Source organism: Nuphar pumila, chromosome 12 (genome assembly GCF_984573655.1).
Source record: "Nuphar pumila chromosome 12, dmNupPumi1.hap1.1, whole genome shotgun sequence".
NCBI lineage: Eukaryota > Viridiplantae > Streptophyta > Magnoliopsida > Nymphaeales > Nymphaeaceae > Nuphar > Nuphar pumila.
This window is the reverse complement of record NC_143260.1, coordinates 35326-56045: the sequence shown is the minus strand read 5'-3', so window position 1 is coordinate 56045 and position 20720 is coordinate 35326. Positions and strand designations below refer to the sequence as shown.

The following is a 20720-nucleotide window of genomic DNA, read 5'->3' as shown; positions in this document are numbered from 1 at the left end:
CAGCTCTACTTCCCGACGGGTCTGTGACTCTGTGCAGGTTACGGCAACGGTCGGTAGAACTCAGTCCGTTAAACTCGTTGGAAGCTTTTGCTTTTTTCCCGACGAGTAAATCCAATTTCAGGCCACGAAGAGAAGAAATTCCACCGTAAATCTCGTCGGAATATCCTCCTTTGCTCATTGTGTAATTGTTTTCGGTTTTAGCCACAGATCGGAGGAGGCATCGACGCTTCAGGTACTGAGCGTGCGCCTCGCCTGTGAGGCGTACGCTTCAAGTACTGAGGCGTACGCCTCTCACAACACTGATCCAATCAACCTGTGGTCAATGTGTGGCATCAAAAGTGTTCAATGTTAACTATATATTTTTGTAGATTATTAATTGCTTATTAACTATATATTTTGCCATGTTTTAGACATTTATATGATTGACAATCTATAACTTTATATGTAGAGGATTTTGTAAATCATAGCATAATTTTGATTTTTTGTGTTTGCATGTGCTTATATTATATTATAATATTATATATATATATATATAGAGAGAGAGAGAGAGAGAAATGTGTAGCCTCCAAACTACTTATCTCCCAGACGATCCCAGACCTCTTCAAAAAACATGTTTGCATGAGGTTTTTGCATAATCCAAACCAGTAGATGTGTTTATCATTGCTTATTTACTAAAAAACATGCTTTGGATTGAATCAATTTAACAATAATTTTTTACTTTTAGTTAATCAAGTTTTTGGTGCAATATATACTATTGATTTTTTTGTGATGCTAAAAATGCATCTAAACATGAAAAATGTTTAAACTAATATATGTTTTCTACGAAATAAAGCATAGAGATCACATCTATGGGTTTAGATTAAACAAAAAACATATTCAACTATGTTTTCTAAAGGGGTCTGAGACAGTCTGGGAGATAAATGGTTTGAAAGCTACAAGTCTCTCTCTCTCTCTCTCTCTCTCTCTCTCTCTCTCTCTCTCTCTCTCTCTCTCTCTCTCAAGAAAGAGAGAGAGAGAGAGGCTAAAATATGTACATTGGGTAAATATGTAAACTATTGTGAACCAATAGGAACCGTCCAATCTCCATATCGACTATTCTTGTATTCACCCTCTTTACCCTTCCTTTCTTTCCCTTCTTTCCCCTCCCACCACCTCCACCACCGCCCCTTCACCTCCACCACTGCCTCCCTATCGGATGGCCTTCATAAGTGCACTGGGTGAAGCACAAAAATGAGAGGGAGAAAGAGTGTTCGTCTAGGCCTGGGTGGAGTGCAGTTAAGAGAGAGAGAGAGAGAGCAGCAGCAGCAGCAGCATGCAAAGAGGGAGAGGGGGCAGCGAGGAGGTCGTCCAGCAGTAGGGAGGTAAGGGAAGGAGAGGCATCCTCTGGCTGGGGCTGGGTGAAGCACAGAAACGAGAGGGAGGAGGGGGCGATGGGGAGGTTGTCCGACAGTGGTGGAGGCTGGGGATGGCAGTGGGGAGGCCCGGGATGGTGGTGGTGGAGGAGGCCGGAGAAGGGGCGGCAGGGAGAGGTGTTCTCTGGCTGGGGCTGGGTGAAGCGCAGAAACTAGAGGGAGGCGGGGGCAGTGGGGAGACTGTCCGGCGGGAAAGGGACGGCGGTGTGGAGGCCAGTGGTGGCCTAACGAAACCATTGCATACTTTGGTTGACAAAGGGTAGTTTCCCTCTGTCATTCATCTTTGATTTCAACTTATACCCAGCCAAATTCATGTCTGATTTGTCAGCTCTTCCCCTCCCAAACACCCCACACCCCGGAAAAAAAAACTCCACAATCTCACGATTGTTGACCAAGTATAAAGCTTGGATTGCTCTTTAGAAAATCAAAATTAGACAACGTATGCTTCCTTTGAATTGCTATCTACATGTTAGGTGGCAAGGGCAACCAGTTTCTCATCTAGAACCAATGCAACCTATCCAAAAGGGGTGCACAGTTCTTCATTACTTTTTTGAAGTATGCATGTCTACGTGAATGGCGATGTTTATGGGAGAATAGCTGGTCCAACAATTATACATAGAGATGCCGGGCAGTTTCTATGTTTGATCTATCTGAGTAACTTTTTAGTTGGGAAACATATAAATGTTAAGTCCAGATACAAACAATAGTCGTTGAAACACGAAATTTTCTTATTGCAAGACCGAGACCGTATGGAAGAGGAAAAAGAGAAAAAGCTGTTTGGCCAGAGATAAAAACAAATGGTGTCTGTTCTTCAACATGTATAGATGGCTGCCAAGTATGATAAGAGTGGAATACAAAACATATCGATAATCCATTTGTCCTCCACCCTCCTTCCCGATTTGTTCTACATGGATCACAGACCCAAAGATCTATACGAGGACACATCCACGTCCTAATCACTAGCAAGTTCGATACTGCATTGCATCACGCTCTAATCATTCATCCTTGGATATCGAGTCGGGTGCCACCTGATTTACTCTCGTTGCAGAACAAAGGGAACATAAAAAAACAAAATGAAAAGAAAAGATAACATCAAGCAGAACAGAGGCAAAGAAATCCATTACGATCTTCGACCTCTTCCCTGACCAGATCTACGTCAGAAAAGCAAAATTTGTGAGAGAGATCAGAAGGAACATCAGGGCCCCTTCCTTCGAGGAGGAAACGGTGCCAATGCCATCATCTATCCAAACGCACTTTAAAGATTCACCGTGCACACAAAAGTGGAAGAAGAAGAAGAAGAAGAAGAGGGATGGCGTACTTTGTCAGTGTCAAGCGGACATACAGAGGGGCGGGGTATGCGGGTGTGCGTCCTTCCTTTCTCTATAGCTCCTTGGTTCGCAAGATCCGTGGCCCCCCAAGGACGGAGGCCATCCCTCCTGCTAATCCTCTCAGACAAGACCTCCTCCTGCGCGCGACGAGCAGATAAACGAAAACGAAAATGGGAAGGTACGGTTGCGTCTGCACTGAACAGAGAAGAAGATGGAAAAAGCAATAGAAGAAAATAAAATAAATAAAAAAGTAGGGCAAGACGGCCGAGAACTTGGGTGTTGATTCTTCAGTGAAGAAAACAGGAAGATCCGGGGCCGATGAGGGGGAATGTGTGAGAGAGAAAAGGAAAAAAAAACTAAAAAGGTAGGGCTTTTACAGATGTATCATCGCCCATGCCACCCATACTGGTGGATTAAGCAAGAGGATCAAGTAAATGTGTGAGGACCAGCTCATCAAAAAATTATTTTAAAAGAAGGATCAGGAAAGAAGATAAAAGGATGAGTCGGCCTGCAATCTCTTAAGAATCACCGCACCCATCGACCGGGAAAGGAGGGAAGCGAAAAGAGACGGAGAGGCGCCACGCGAATAGGGGGGAGGGATGAAAAAAAAGAAAACGGCGGATCGAACCAATAATGTGCGTGGTGGTATGATGACCGAAAATGAAATACGCTGCAAAAATCTCACAGCAAGGGACGGCTTGGAAACTCGAACCTAGAGAGAGAGAGAGACTGGGGAGTGCAACCAACACACCACGAAACGGGAAACGGGTGTCAGTTTTGGACAGTCCCCTCGGGGCCCGCCGGTCACTTCACGGGCTGTTCCCTCGGTACCACCCCGTCAGGTCGGTTTGCCCCTGCAACCCCCGGAATTCTCCAAATTGTCACTGTGCTTTTGGTTTCTATTTTTTCTCATTTTTAGACTGATTGACGAGTTTAAAACTCTAAAATGCCTTATTACCCCGTTTGACTCCGCATTCCACTACCATTAACAAAAAAAATCCACCTCGATCTGATTTGACGGTCCTTAGTGAGAATTAGTTTATCAAGTTTCAAAGGTTTGTTGACATCTTTAAGACGTATGTAAGCACGTGAGGCACGTTTCTCTGTGTTTGTCTGCATCACTTAGCATCGAGCATTTGCAAAGACTTAAGTATCCTTTTTCGCCATTAGCGTCATGAAATGATGTTTCGAGTAATATATCAAAATCTCTTCGAGCCAAAAAATGGAGGATAACCTTTTTTTTTGCCCTAAGCAGTAAACACATCTGCTTAAAGAGTCTCAACCTCAAAATATGTCCCCCTCTCCATTCTGGATCACCTTTACACCTCCGGAGGAGCACCTTTTGTTGTCATTTGTTGTTGCGGGAGCATTCTTTGTCATCATCTGCTGTCGGAACACTTTTTACCATCGTATGCTGTCGGACCACCTTTTATCGTTGTTTGTTGTCGAACCACCCTTTGTCGTGCAACTGAGGATCTATCAAATATTAAATCAATAAGAGCATATGCAAAAGTATACTCTGCAACTGGTAGCTCAATATTCTTCTACAGAAGTTCTGACAACAACTATGTATCAGGGGTCAGATCCCACATATCCTTTGCAAGCAAATGAGTTCATTCGTAATGGCAGCCCACTGCACCATTCAAATCGATACAATTTCTCAAATGTTTGTTATGTTCAATATTGTTTCAATTGGTGGTTGTATATACTCATCGAAGATAAATAATTGAAGATATTTACAAAGAATGGGTTGACCCTGCCAAAGAAAAGGTGATTGAGTTATTTGTAATGATCTTTGAGTTATTATTTACCATACCAATAAAAGTAATGATTTATAATATTAGCAAGTTTTGACGTGATTCATACGATAAATATCATAATAATTGACACTAACAAACACATAATATCTATTTACAATGGTTCATACTTCAAATAATGTGTAGCAATTTTAATATAAATCGCTAAAAGAACAATGATTTGAACACACAAATCGATGTACATATCGCATAATATACTACAAATCGATACGACAATTCAACATAATCGTTTATTCATATTACAAATCGATACGATAAACGTAAGTACGATTATGCCTCACAAACCCTGGACAACAACAATTGTGGTAACTTCATAAATATAAATCGCGGAGCCTGATCCATCAGATATTGAAGTAGAAAAGTAAACGAAGAAAGATGAGGAAGGAATAAAGATGAAGAAAAAGAAGAAGGATGATGAAGAGAAGGAAAAGCAAAGGAAGAAGAAGGAGGAGAATGAAAACTTGATATACATATCACATAATATATTACAAATCGATACAGAAATTCAACATAGTAGCTTACAAATCGATATTAACAAAAAAAACAATATCTCTCAAATCGATAGTATATTACTACAACTGTGATTTGCGTTATATTATTCCAATGTTTTTTATACAAAAGCAAATTGTTGTGGCCGACATAGACGTCATTGCATAAATCTCATAAATCGTCAATCAGAATACAGGTCTCACAAGGCATATCAATTTTTGACAATGAGCGGAATGTGAAACGATATTTCTTTTATAAATGAATGACACATATTTTGGTAACAAAGTCAAATCAACACGATTTATGATTTATGAGTTATCATTTATACATTTAAAGCAGCAACGATTTATACATTTAACGCGGTAGCGATTTATGATATATAAAGTTACCAAGATTTGTACTCAAATTTGTTAAACCGTACAACGAGGTTTACTGTTGAAGCCTAAATGTTACAACGGTATGTACTTATGAAGGGTGTGATTTATACATCGATTTGTAAGTTTGAAACAGTGATTTGTATGTTTAAATCATGAATGATTTATACGTTTGATGCAATAGCGATTTATAATTGTTGATGATAGTGATTCACGTGATAGCTATTTAATTATGGGTACAATGCTTTGATATGAAAAAAAAAACATTCTCAGTTTCATAAAAGCAAGTAATGAAAAAATATTGATGAAAGAATTTCGCATAAGAAAAGATGATTTCTGACAATTTTGGCAGTTTGATATATGGGGGTTTTCCCATGATGATTTTTTTCACTCTTTTTGAGACATTGATGAGGAGTTTATTACATCATCCTTCATTTTGGAGATGTTCTCACTTTTCTTTCTTTTTTTTGAAGGGTACGTCACAAACTCCTTCAACTTGGAGATGCTTTGATCCTTCTTTGTCTCAAGAATTATACTGTTGATATTGGCTCATTGATAAAAAATCTCTTGATGGTAGCAGAAATCAAATATCTTTTAGGGTTTGTCGGGAGGTTCATCGCATTCGCCTTCAACTTGGCGGTGATATGAACTTTTCCAAGAATGATCTATCACAAACTCCTTCATCTTAGAGATGATCTAAATCTTCTTTGACCTCGGGGGGTCTAACTCATCCACCAATCTTCAACTTAATGATGATTGATAGATCCCTTTTGTAGATATTTAATTGCGGCTTAAATGACTGAGGAGGCATGGATTGAGTGAATTCTTTTTATAGCTCAAGATATTTCCACTACCTGATTGCCAGAAAATCGTCTTTAAACATGCGTTATAACTACGATCAATATCAATTCACTTATGGCTTTTCAACATCATTGAATATTTCTTTCGCTTATCATATCAAGGATATTTCTTACATCCGTTTGGTTGATCAACAAGGAAAAGATTTAAATTTTGTCCTTTTTTCGCAAAAAGCATCACCCTTTTGAAAAGAATACTAAAGGTAATTTGAGGTAATTCTTTTATGCAATAAAATTTTGGAATCAACATATATTTTTAGCAAATTGGCAAAGTTTTTGAGAATCCTTTGAGAAATAATCACTCGATATAGATTTTGATAGGACCTTGAGTTGAAATTTTGATTTTGGAAATCTCGACCAGTAAGAGAAACTGGATTTTGCAAGCCTCACCAACGAACGCTGGAACCTTTGATGGGAAGTTTGACCAGTATAAAATTGGATTTAGGAAGTTCGACCAGCTCGAAAGCAAAATTTTGGAGGTTCGACCAGTGTGAGACTGAATTTAGGAGGTTCGACCAGCTCGAAAGTAGGATTTGGGAGGTTCGACCAGTGTGAGACTCGATTTAGGAGGTTCGACCAGCTCAAAAGCAAGATTTGGGAGGTTTGACTAGTGTAAAACTGGATTTAGGAGGTTCGACCAGCTCAAAAGCAAGATTTTGGAAATTCGACCAGTGTTAAACTGGATTTAGGAAATGTACGAGCACAAGCGTCGGATTTTGAAAATGTACTAATACGAGCACCGAATTTTTTTAAGTGAATCAGTACAAGCACTTGATTTTTTTGAAAGATGCACCAGTACGAGCACTGTATTTTTGAAAATATACCAGTACGAGCATTGGATTTTGAAAATATACCAGTACGAGCACTGGATTTTTGAAAATGTACCAGTAAGAGCACTGGATTTTGAAAATATACCAATACGAGCATTGGATTTTGAAAATATACCAGTACGAGCACTGGATTTTTGAAAATGTAACAACACGAGCATTGGATCTTCCAACGAGAGTTAAAAAAGAGCGACATTCTAAGACATTCGAAAATCGAAGTGGGAATGATTGTCAGGGTTTCTGAATTAGCCCTTATCCTAAAGGGGAAAAGAAATACCTTGGAGAAAGAGGTTCAGGTTTATCTCTTAACCTGAGAGAGAGTGAAAACTCGAGTCAGAACTCGGATCTTCAAAATAAAAGATGAAAGGAAAATCCGAGTTTGAAAACTCGAATTTTCAATGCAACGATTGGTCCAACAGGAGAATTGGATCCAAAAGGAAGTCCGAGTTAGAATTCGAAACTTCAAAAATAGAAAAAAAGGGAAAACCTGAGTCGAAACCCGAATCTTCAAAATAAAAGATAAAAATAAAATTTGAGTTTGAAAACTCAAATTTTCAACGCAATGATTAATCCAATACGAGCATTGGATCCAAAAGGAAGTCCGAGTCAAAACTCAAAACTTCAAAAATGAAAGAATAAAAGTGGAAAACCCGTGTCAGAACCTGGATCTTCAAAATAAAAGATAAAAGAAAAATTCGAGTTTGAAAACTCAAATTTTCAATACAATGATTGGTCTAATACGAGCATTGGATCCAAAAGGAAGCCCGAGTCAGAACTCGAAACTTCAAAAATGGAAGAATAAAAGCAGAAGACCTCAGTCGGAACCTGGATCTTCAAAATTAAAGATAAAAGGAAAATCTGAGTTTGAAAACTCAAATTTTCTACGCAATGGTTGGTCCAATACGAGCATTGGATTTAAAAGGAAGCCTGAGCCGGAACTCAAAACTTCAAAAATGAAAGAATAAAAGAGAAAAACCTGAGTCGAAACCCGGATCTTCAAAATAAAAGCTAAAAGGAAAATCCAAGTTTAAAAACTCGAATTTTCAATGCAATAATTGGTCCAATACGGGCATTGGATCTAAAAAGAAAGCCGAGTCGAAACTCAAAACTTTAAAAATAGAAGAATAAAAGAGGAAAACCCGAGTGAGAACCCGGATCTTCAAAATAAAAGATAAAAGAAAAACTCAAATTTTCAACGCAACGATTGGTCCAATACGAGCATTGGATCTAAAAAGAAATTCGAGTCGAAACTTGAAACTTCAAAAATATAAGATAAAATGAGACCCGAGTTGGAACCTGGATCTTTAAAAATGAATAAGAAGGGAAAACTCGAGTTTAGCATTCGAATTTTCAAAGTAACGATCGGTTTAACACGAGCATCAGATCTGAAAGAAAGTCCGAGTCGAAACTCGAAACTCCAAAAATAGAAGATAAAAATGAGACCCAAGTCGGAACCCAGATCTTTAAAAAGAAAATAAAAAGGGAATACCCGAGTTTAGCACTCGAATTTTCGAAGTAACGATCGGTCCAACACTAGCATCAGATCTGAAAAGAAGTCTGAGTCGAAACTCGAAACTTAAAAAATAGAAAATAAAATGAGACTCGAGTCAGAACCCGGAACTTTAAAAAAAAAATAAACAGAGAAAACTTAAGTTTAGCACTCAAATTTTCAAAGTAACGATCTGTCCAACACGAGCATCGGATCCGAAAGAAAGTCCAAGTCGGAACTCAAAACTCCAAAAATAGAAGATAAAATGAGAGCACTATTAAAACCTGACATGGATCATCTTGACGTCACACTCTTTTTTTTTAGCATCATTTTTCCTAATCTGACATGGATCATCTTGACGTATAACATAGACCCCAAACAACTGGATCGTCAGTCCATTAAGCGACTCCAGGCCTTATTATTGTTTGGACAAATTGTCAGCACTATGTAAAACCTGCCTTCGGTAGGGCATCAAGAATCGAGGGTTACCCTATCGAATTCTTCTGATTTGCATGGGAGTTTTGCCGGCTTGATCTAAAGGATATGGACTAAATTGCTATTATAGGCCTCTGAAACTTCATGATCTTAAATCGTGTGGACAATTGTGAAAAATGGGATAAACTAATGATATGACAGCGATGAATGAGCTAGCAATTGATAGGCTAATGGTGTATTACAGGAACACAGGCGATTAATGCAGAGATCGTCGCTGAAATATGATGCTACAATGGAATGATAATGCGACAAGGATAAAAATTTAAAATGAATGGATGTTGTAATGGATGCAGAGGTGATAAAAATGAATGTGATTCCTGTGACAGAATGCAACAAGACGAGAGTAGGCTGCTATGTTATGATGAACAGGGACCCATGTTATGCAAGAAATGGAAAATGCCATGGCAGATAACTTTAACGCATATTTGAAGCTAGAAAGCTTGCAGATCTGTTGTTTAATCAACTGATAATGCTGATTAAATAAACTTGAAGCAATAAACGATATTAAGTAGGCAATCAAATGGCAGAGATTGCATGCCAACAACAACAAAAAGAATGCAATGACTCGTAATCAAGCGTTAAGCATAGTGATTATAGTGTAAACAGGAAATCGCAATGTTAACGAAGATCAAAACGCAATGACCAACGAGAGCAGAAAATCACATTCCGAGAACATGGGTAATAATACACATAAGAAATTGAAAAATTCTCAGAAAGATTGAAATAAAAGCAAAGATCGAGAATCAACCAATTAAATTGGATGAGATCCAGATGAAACACACAAGACGATTGAACTTGAATGCATAATCTGGACCAAAATAAAATCGTGAATCAACAAAACAATCAAAGCACAAAACTGTTGGAACAGGATCATTCCTTTTTGCTATAGCACATGGATGGGTTGATGTTGCACAAGCAACTCAACACCACCAGAAGTGCGTCAGTGGGGCCAGAATTGAAAATCAAGAGAAAAGCCATAGAAATGAAAGGGAGAAAGAAAGAAAACAGAGAAAAGAGGGGCGGACTCACCGTAATTCTGCATAAATTCTGAAGGATGGAATAAACCTTCCCTTTGTTCTACGGTGGGGATTTCCCACTGTCGAAGACAAGGAGGGGACCTGGAGGGGGAAGAAGGATCCTGAAGAAGAAGGAGGCTAAGAGGGAACTCGGAGGAAGGAGGGCGAGAGTGGATAGGCAAAAGCTGGATGATTTGGTCTCGACCCCTGCGACTTCTTTTATAATGAGAAGCCGTTAGGGGTCTTACCAAGTGGGGCCAAGTATTTTTGAGAGTTTTTCAAAATGGTGGTCTTTTCAAAAAAGTTTTTCTCAAAAGAGTTTTTTAGCAAAATATGCTTTCAAAAGGGGGGGTTCTAAATTATTTTGGTATTTTTCTTTTCTATTTTGATTTTTTTGTTCTTTTCTTTACATTTTCTATATTTTTTTGTGTTTTTTAAATAAAACTTTAAAATTATGAGAAAATAAAGTATTTTTCCAAAATTTTAAAAATAATTACAAAAGAAGGGTTTTCTGAGAATTCAGGGTTATTCTTTGATTTTTTTTTCCAGAAAATGGGTTTGGTTCTGGGTTTTTAGGCAATATTTGAGTTTTGAACCTCGAATCGAGAAATATAGAGCAGTGGATCGAAACGGATACCGGATGGACTGTTTGAGCCATTCAAAAATTATTTCTGGTATTTTTATAATTTTGTTTGAAAATTGGATAATGAGGCTCAGATTTGGATTTTGATACTGGATCCAGATCCAAAATTGAGTCAGATATAGAAAATGAATTTGATTCCAGTAAATTTGAGAAATAAACTAAAATTTTGATCAGAATTGACTCAATTATCCAGAAAATGAGGGCCAAGGGCAAAAAGAGAATTTTTGCAAAATTTTGAAAATTTTGGGGTGTTCACAAATGGGGGAGAGGATTTTTGTTGGAGTTCCAACCTAACTAAACTCTAATTAGCCAACCCTAATTAAGACTCCTAATTAGTTTAAAACAATCTCAAATGTGGAACAACCTATGCGGACCAACATTTGGTTTTTAAAGCTCTAATTTCAAGTTTTATAAACAAAGTTTTGATAGGTACAAATAAAGGTTATGTTTTAAAATCAATTTTGATCTTTTCGAACTCCTACTTCAATTAGGACACTAACTAACTTGAACTAACCTAGACTCTTTCAAATATGACGCCATCTACTATGGGCTCCATTTGAGTTCTTAAAACGATTTTGAAATTAACAAATAAAGAAGTTAGAACAAGGTTTTCGAAAGAGGTTTAAAACAAAAGTTAAAAAAAAAACAAAATTCTAAATCAACTAGAATCCGAGATGAATTAAAACTCTCTCAAATGTGGTGCTAGGTATGTGGGCCCCACATTTGAGTTTTTGAAAATGTTAGAATAAAGGTTAAAAAGAGTTTTTAAAATAGATGAAAATAAAAACAAAGAATAAATTCAAGAAAATTAGAGTCTTAAACCAACTGAAACTCCTTACTAAAGTCCTAAAATTTTGAAACACTCAAATTTGGGTTTTAAAAGACAAGTGATGAGGTTTTGAAAGATATTTAGTAAAAACAAACAAAAAGACAAAATCAGAGTTAGAGTCCTAATCAACTGGAACTCTGGAATAAAGTTCTAAAATTTTGAAACTCTGAGAATTGGATATGTTTTCAAAAAATAAGTAAAATAAGAGTAAAGAAATGAAATCAAAGTAGAGTTCTGAACCGACTGAAACTTTGGGGTAGAGTCCTAAAATTTTAAAACTCTAAAATAAAGTCCTAGAATTTTGAAATTTGATTTTTTGAAAGATAAATAAAGAAGTTTTTCAAAGATTTTTTCGAAAAATGAAGTTAGAATTAAAGTCCTAATCCAACTGAAACTCTGAAACAGAGTCCTAATCTGACTAAAATTCTAAATTTTGAATTTCTTTTGAAGGATTTTCTTGAAAACAGGTAAAAATATAAATGAAAGATAGAGACCTAATCCGACAGAAACTTCAGAATCGAGTTCTAATGTGACTGAAACTCTAAGATTTTGGTTAAAGTGAAAGAAATTGATGATGGATAAGACTACCTCTGATTTAAAATCAAAATAAAATTTTGAAAGGGGTCTTAAAAAGGTAAAAAGATAGAGTATGAATCTGACTAAAACTCTGAAATTTGAGAAATTTGGATGAAAGAAGGGTTCTAGAAGCGACACCACCTAAATAAGTCTCATCTGAGAATTGAGATCTGTTAAAAATTGAGTTTAAAATGAATCTATGTCGCTTTCTTTGAAAAATATTTTGAAATAATAAAATATAAGATCCTCGGAGGTGATAAATGACAAATATCGTTCTAAAACCCAGCTTTTTTGAAATTGATTTTGAAAGAAAAGTTTTAAAATTGAATATGTATTTGATATTGAAAAATCAGAGTGCTGAATCTCGATAATGACATACAATGTCATAAAATGCAATGAAATGAGATGACATGCAAAATGCAGACCCAGGATGAGGGATTTGAATTCTTGGACCCCTGGCAGAGACAAAGAACTAAACATTCCTGTTTGAGGATGAAAATTGACAACTGAAATTAAGCCGAAATGAAGATTGTATTTTGAAATATTTGAATTTGGGGCAAAATTCTGGCTCTGAATAGCCTTGGCTCAGATGTTGATCAACTGGTTCCCAGAAGGATTTAGAGAGCGGGTCTCAGTGGCAAGAGGAAAGTGTTTGTGAGTGAAGGTGGAAAATTTGGGGTGTTTACAACAAACATGATTCTAGGTGCATTTAGGACTTAGAATAATTTCTTAAACAAATTTGAGCAAAATAAAGGCATAAATTCGATCATTGGTTCAATTACCCCTGGTAAATGTGCGAGGAACGGTTGAACCTCGTATCGACGAGCGAGCCTCGTCTTTCCATTTTCCCACATTTTAAAAAACGAAGGTGAGTTATTTTCAAAAATCGTTTTCAAAGGTCAAGTGAACCTTGCGAAGGTTCTCTTCCTAAAAAAAGAACATTTTTGCAATGATCACAATTTTGGCGACCGTGATGGTATTCGTCTTCATCTGATCGAATTAGTGCCTTTGCCTTGTTTTAATTTGTCTATGTCATTATCCTTTAAAATGTTAGCTTCGTTTTTTTTACAAACTTAGGAGCAAGAGCTTGACCCAGCTAACATTTGATGCATATGGGCTTAGGCATGGTTTGGTAGGACCAAATTGAGGAGATTTATTCATGCTCACTTAGACTTAGGTCTAAATACAACCCTTCTCAATCTAGGCTTGAATGCAAACACTGTATGCAAATGTATGCTTCTTATACATGTTCAAAAATTTATCTCTTTATGACTTTGCATTAGAGCCATCTGATTTTCTGCATGTTTGATTATTTTTTCAAAACATCCCTCACCTATATTGTCTCAGTCTTCACGTTGCTGGGCTTTCTCACTGAACTAGAGTTTAGGACAAAGCCTCACAACTGGGTCACTTATTTGGGCTACTAACCCCCTACCACGTACCAAGAGTCATAGTCCAAAGTATATCAACAGGCTCTCAAGGATGTTGGAAAATCATTACCTTAGAACCAAAGAAATTATTTTTATGTCACGTACTTCGAGCTTTGTCTTGAGTATATGGGCATATCTAGATTGGACTGAGATAATCTAAACCTTAGAGTTAGGATTAGGGTCCTAGAAGCTCTTTCAAAATTTGCATGATAGAGTCAACATTTAGGGAGTGCTATTTGCACATCCTTGTTTGTACAACTTTATGATTCTGCAATTCTTATTTCTCTGTTTTCTATATTTTCTTGCAGTTTCATAATAATTTTCTCAAAACCCTTGATAGCCTTTCCAAAATTTTCCTTTATTTTTGAAAATCTAGGTGTAGATTTTCTTCATTCCTTATTTTTCAACATATCTTCTTCAGAATGATTTTTTAAAACCCAGGAAATATTTTTCTAAATTCTCCTCTATTTTTCCAGAACTCCAGGCGTATCCTTTTTTTTTCTCGTCATTCTAGATCTTGATTTCTTCAATTTCCTCGGGTCCCGCCTATTATTTTCTTCTTCAAAAATCGGCTATTGTTGCTTTCCCTTTTCCTGGATTTCGATTTTAATCCTTCCATCTATTATTTTCAAGCCTTTTTAAACTTTATCACCTTCTTTACTTAATTTTCCTCATATTTTCCAGTAAATCTTTTGGTCCTTGCAGTGGGAAATTGCCTGCCCACCTTTCTTTTGTCCATGGATTGTTTTGTCAAGAGACATCCTTCTCCAAAAATAATATTTTCTCCATAGTTGACAACCATGTCTAGGTAACAAGGTTCATTTTAGTTGTTTACTTCTTTTTCAAGAGTAACAATGCAATTGTCACAACTCTTATGGCAACCTCATCCTTGGTAATGAGATATCCTTTCCAAATTGTCAACCTGATTATCAATGTTTCCTTTATCATCTTTTCTCATCAAAACTTTCTCTCAAAAATTTCTGACAATCTAACAATCCCTTTGGTTCATGCAAAAAACCTTGGCATTTGTCAAATGGTTCAAACAAGATAAGGGAAAAGGACCATTCCACCTCACTACAACAAAAGCAACAGTGAAGAAATGGATTCTCCAAGGTCGGCCAAAGGACAAGACCAAACGAGCTGTGATGATGTTGATCCGACCATGTACAAGTTGTTTCAGAAAATGATGACCAAGATGCTATCTGAACAAGCTGGGGCAAACTCTGAAAAAGTGCCCTCTAAGAAGAAAGTTAAGGGCAAGCTTATAAAGAAACATGTCAAGATTGTCAAGAAAAGGGTCCAGCACAATAGCTCTTCGGAAGGTGAGGATTGAGTGGAAGAAATATCAAAAGAGGAACATGAAGTGTTTCTATAAACTCCTCCCCCGTTTAAAAAGATTGTTCAAATTCAAGAGCCCAAATCCATCAATCGGTTGAAGATTCAGACCCCAACAATCGATGATCCAATTCAGCAGCAACTCAAGGAAATGACTTGTATGGTCAAAGACCTACAGACTCAGGATAAAGGCAAGAACGTTTACACCAGCAAAGATTTCTATGATGGCCTAGAAGGGGATAACAACCTAAAGGATCTTCCCCCAAAATTCATCAAGTTTGATGGGATTGCCAATCCCAAGGCTCATTTGATTGTGTTCTTTACAAAATGCAACAGGTTTAAGAGGGATAACACGACCTTGTTTATATGTTTTCTGCGTACTCTGCAAGGTGCGGCGACAAAATGGTACGTGGAGCATATTAACCCCATTGAGCTACATGATTTTGATAAAGTTGTCAATTTGTTCATTGAGAGATTCATGTTCAATACTGAGGCTCCACCAACTCTGAATTACCTTTGCAATCTCAAGCAGAAAGATGACGAAAAGGCTAGAGACTTCATTCGCAGGTGACGAAGCACCCACAACAAAATAAGGAGCTCAATCTTAAAGGAGCACGCATTCCAGATTATCCTGAACAACTTCTCGTAGCCTCTAAGAAGCCTTATTTCTACTTCGCCTTCCAAGCCTTTCATTGAGCTCACTGAACGAGCCGAGTGGCTTGAGATAGAGATAGGAAAGGGAGTCTACGAAGGCATCACCCTCATAAAAAACAGTCAAGATTCGAAGAAGAAGACAAATTTTACCTTCTCCGCCAACTCCGACAGCAATGACAACAAAAGTAGCAAGAACAACCATGCACATCAGAAGAAGTTCTTCAAGCAGAATGATAAGTTTGTTCAGTCCAAAGAAAATATGAAGCATGATGGTTGGGGTAACGATCACAAGTTCACACCCCTACATCAGCCGCTCAAAGAAGTCCTTGAATACATGCTAACAAAGGGATTAGTAAAGCTCACAAGAGCCACAAACCCTCCCACCATCATAGGAAGATTCATGAATCAGTTATGCAAATTCCATCGAGCAGTAGGACATGACACCAACCACTGTTTCATCTTAAAGAATATCGTTCAAGACTGCATTGACAAAAATCTCCTTGTTGAAGAAGATGATCAGTCGGTCGTCCTGACTGAATCTTTCCCTAATCATTCAAGAAACTGACAATGCCACTGCTTTCTTATTTTGCTTTTGTCGATTTAAAGGAACGATGTAATCTCATTTTTTTCCTTGATTTTTCAATCTTTCTTCAGTGCATTAGTAAAATTTTTAATTTTCCGCATAGCTTGACGACATCTTCTTTGCTTCTCCTTCTTTTTGCAAAATATCTTTTTGCGAGGAATGACCTCTTTCAGAGTGCCTACCGAATCAATCGAGAAGTTTGTTGTCTTGTTACCTTCAGAGAGCATTCGTCAATATCAATTATCCTTCTTTTTCTTCCCCTGTTACACTGGAGCATCTTTTGAAAATTTATCTTTACTCCAAAACGTTTTATACGCAGGCAAGATCAAAATCTTTCATCATCAATTTGTATCAATCTCCATCAATTTTCATCAATTTCTACATATTCAGGATAGGTCTTTAGGAGTGTCTTAGATGGGTTTTATGGAACGATTATCTAAATTGGATCCTAATTTTGTTTCACATACTTGGGTTTAGGTAGAAGTTTTGGTTTCACTTGGGTTTGGGTAGAAGTTTTAGGATCAAAAGGGTGTTGCTTTCCAAACCTGACTCACATCAATTGTTTCATCTTGCTATAATCTTGGATCCGCTCAAGTCCCTGGTTCTCATGGTTTGTTTGTGCAACTGATCCCACCACACATGGGCCCAACTCCTCAATCGTGATGAAACCATCAGTGTCTTCCGATGCTCTGGCACGTGATGTAGCTTGAAAGATGACTCCATCGAGTAGATCCAACTGAAAAGAAGCGTTGGATCAAATCTGCGCATGAACTCAGATACGCCCAACTCAAATGTTCGAACTGATCCAAATTTGGTGTTTGGGACAAAATAGGTAGGCTTAGGTGGGTTATGATGGGGTAAAGGTGAGATAGGGTCTATGTAGGACTACTCTGGGTTAAGGTGGGGTTTTAATCATAGTTTAGGCTTGGGTTTGGGTTTGGGTTTGGATAATTGTGGGTTTGGTGAAAATCCGGTTGGATCACAATCGGATTGGACATCAAATTAGTCATAGGGCTCAGATAAGGATGGGTTGGACCCTAAATTGGATCTTAGGGTACATGGGCCTGGTTTAGACCCAATCTAGATCCATAATGTATATGGGTCTAGTCTTGACCTAGCCCAAAACCTGATTGAAGCTAGGTCTGGATCCAATAAGGTTTGGCTTAGTTTGGGTTTAATATACTAGGACCAAAATAGTCGGGTTGAGGAGAATCCTGACTGAAAATCAGATTAGACCCTGCAAAAGAAGGTAGGTTTCAGGCCATAACTAGGTCTCAAACCGTGTAAAACAGTTCTGGATCCTCAAAATCGGACTGATCCACTATCAATTGAATGAGCTTATTTAGATTCGAACCGGTTGGCTCACCCGAACCGCTGACTTCAAAGTGTCGGGGGTGCCCTGCCTCTAGGGCACCCGACGACAGGTGGGGGGTGAACCCCAACTGAGCTCTGTGAGTCACCGGCGGCAGGCCAACCATTGGGAGCGGGAAGCCCCCTCTTGCCAACCTCTGTTGGCAGGTTCTCGTCGATGGACAGGAGGTAGCAACCTGTCGGAGCACCTGATGTTGGGTGCAGTGGCGGAGCCAGGGGTGGGCAGTCGCCCACCCCAGAATCTGAAACCGAAAAAAAAAATATTGTGCCTCCAGCGATATTTCCTAAAGAAACAAAGAATCTGATTTTAACTCTTGTATGCTAATGCCTACCGCTATGTGTGTTTTAATTTGTCTGGTGTGTGACAAACAGAAAATAAGTGTATGTTTACTTTTAATCCAACAATCTGTTCTGGATATTATCGTCCATGGTGTGTTGTCATTTAGATGCAATTTGTTTTAGGTGGCGAGCACTCGCCCAAGACAACAATCAGCAAGTGGTGCTGACACGTTTATGTCTTCACGTGACAGCGGTATCACATACACCCTAAGCTTCCACCTAATCTGGACCCGTGTTTGTCACTTCTCGAGTTCGAATTTGCATTCAACCAGATTCTGGATTGTGCGGTTTTAAGCTTTAGAAGCTGCTTTCGGAAAGCAGCGTAATGTTCTGGTTCCTTGCTGTTTATTTGAGCTGAATGTATGCAAGACTGATCTCAAATAATTTGAGTATATTGTGATAAATATTGTTGTTTTTTTTTATATTGATAACCAATAGATTTCAATATAATCCAAAGACTTATTTAAGTTTTATCTCTTCACCAACCAATTTTTTTTGCCCCTCCATTGATCCGAATAAATGGATCGAATCCCCGAGACCCGAGGTCTGCCCACCCAAGGAAAAACTCCTGGCTCCGCCACTGGTTGGGTGGGAGCGAGTCCCACCCGCGCCATAGGCGCTGCCATTGGGTGGCCATTTGCAGGGAGCGAAGGAGCTTCCCCAACCGACCTTTGCTGGTAGGGTATTGTCGGCGAAAGGGCGACAAAGACTGATCCCTGGTTCGGCGAGGATGGTGAGGTTCAAAAACCCACCTGCGCCATGTTTATCATCGTCGGGGGGCCAGCCACAGGGAACAGGGAGGCCCCTCCGGCCAACCTCCACCAGTAAGTTGTCATTGACAGACGGCCAACAGGGACCACCCGCGATCTGGCGGAGCCTTGTCTGTTGGGAGACTTCCCTGATCGTGGCAGGTTTTCGTCGAGAGTCCATCCATAAGGGGGAAGAAGCCGACGTTCGTCAGGGCCAGCCGACGGAGGTTCGTTGGCGGGCCGACGGTAGGGACCCCCTGGTCCGGTGCTCCAGCTATACGTTGTAAAAAAGGGCCCGATGCTCCGGCTGTAAGGAGTTGAGAGTAGAAGCCTGGCTCTCCGACAGTGTCGTTTTGGGAAAAGAATCCCGATGCTCCGACGACCACGTTGGTTGGCGACGGTGCTGTTGACGCAATGAAAGAAGAGGTTGCAGGAGAGGTGTCGCGGAAGCCTGCTGCTGATAGTGGTGGGCAATGAGTCAGGCAGCCAAATAGGCCAAGCCGACCCGGCCCGCCGTGGGCTGGGTTTGGGCCATGATTTTAGGCTCAGGCCCGTTAGGTACCGGCCCGAAACCCGGCCCGTTATATATGTGGGCCGGTCCGCGGGCTATCGGGTCGGCCCGGTGAACTCGAGTTATTTATTAATTTTTTAATAATAATTTTTTTTTAAAAAAAGTAACTATTGCATATTTACTTGGTAACTATTACTGTTTACCTAATTAATCATGGGCCGGTTCAGACCCGGCCCGCTTCACATTGGCCAGTTCGGCCAATGGGCCGGGCCATAGGCTGCTCTTCAAACCCGAGCCTGTTAAGAACTGGGCCAAAACCCAACCCGTTAATCAACGGGCCAAGCCATCTCCGGGCCGGGCCAAGCTCTAAACGGGCCCGATGCCCACCCCTAGTTGCTGATGGAGGAACCGTCGAAGGCAAGGAATAAAGGAGGAAGAAGGGGAGTGGGGCAGCGTTGATGTGTTAGTTGCGGTGACAGCTATGGGTGGATGTTGTGATTGATCATGCAACCATGCAACATCACTTTTCGACTTTGTCATTGATTTGTGTAACTATAAGACATGTAATTGATCAATGATGTCGCTCTTCGGGTTGAATCTTTGGATGAATATAAAATTTGGTGGGATTGTTTCCTCAAATCGCTCTTTCTAACGAATCAAGGTGAACTGTCCCCTTTTACTTTGATAGGATCCTCCCTCGAACTTCGCAATTAAGCGGTGAACTAGGTGAATGAACCTATGACTCTAATAGGAGGGTCTCTTCTGAGCTTCGCAGGATTCGATACTGAACTACGCTAATCAACTATGAAAATAAAAGAACAACTAGGAAAATGTTGTGAAATAACTAGAAAGCAAGAAAATACTAAATTCAATATCTCAAATCAAATTCATTTTTTACTATCCATCTAGAGAGGTCCCCTCATCTATAAATAGATGAGATTTTCCTTAATTCTAATCCAAATAAACTTTATAATATGATAACCTTATAAAAAATAAAACTTATCCTAATACAATAAAATCTGGATATTGAATCTAATACATAATCCAATATTTATTACAAATGAACCAAATACTAAAATAATCCAAAATGATAAAAAAATCTAAAATACAAATTAGATCAAAATGGTTCCTTATGGACTCAGGACTTTTGCTCTACTCTTGCATCACATTCCCTCTCATATCTTGATTGGAGGCGGCTTTGGCAGCAGCAACGACCTCAACAACAAAATGTTGAGCTGAGGGAAGGGCAACAATGACCTTGGTGATTGTAGGTTGAGCACAGGCAGGGAGCAGAGGGGATCGTGGCAACAGTGGGTTCCTGTCAGATCAACGAAAAAAACACTCAAATTTTGAAATTTTGAAAATTTGAAGCTTACTATCATTACTATATATATATATATATAGGCATCATGGTGAAAGGTCCCAAACTACTATGGTCACAAGCAATGTTAGTGAAACTACTACCATGAATCTCATATTATTAATAATGATATTTCTCAAGTTTGTTGCTCTAACAAAATATTTTTTCTTCCTATCGTTCATTTCTTTGTTCAGCCTAACTCGATTTAGGAAGCAATTAGTTATCTGGAATGGAGC

The 20720-nt window shown here is 38.8% G+C and overlaps 1 protein-coding gene across 3 annotated transcripts in view; it reads right to left on the bottom strand.

The window, feature by feature from the left end:
• The window catches only part of LOC149819557 (guanine nucleotide exchange factor SPIKE 1-like), a 170738-nt gene extending 167329 nt beyond the window's left edge, over positions 1-3409 (bottom strand). Inside the window, exon 1 of one of the 3 annotated variants that reach the window (XM_089982730.1) lies at positions 2731-3409. The gene's annotated coding sequence lies outside the window, so the exon portion shown is untranslated. The remainder of the gene's footprint in view (positions 1-2730) is intronic. The other 2 variants (XM_089982732.1, XM_089982731.1) reach the window with 2 other exon arrangements.
• Positions 3410-20720: the final 17311 nt, after the last annotated feature.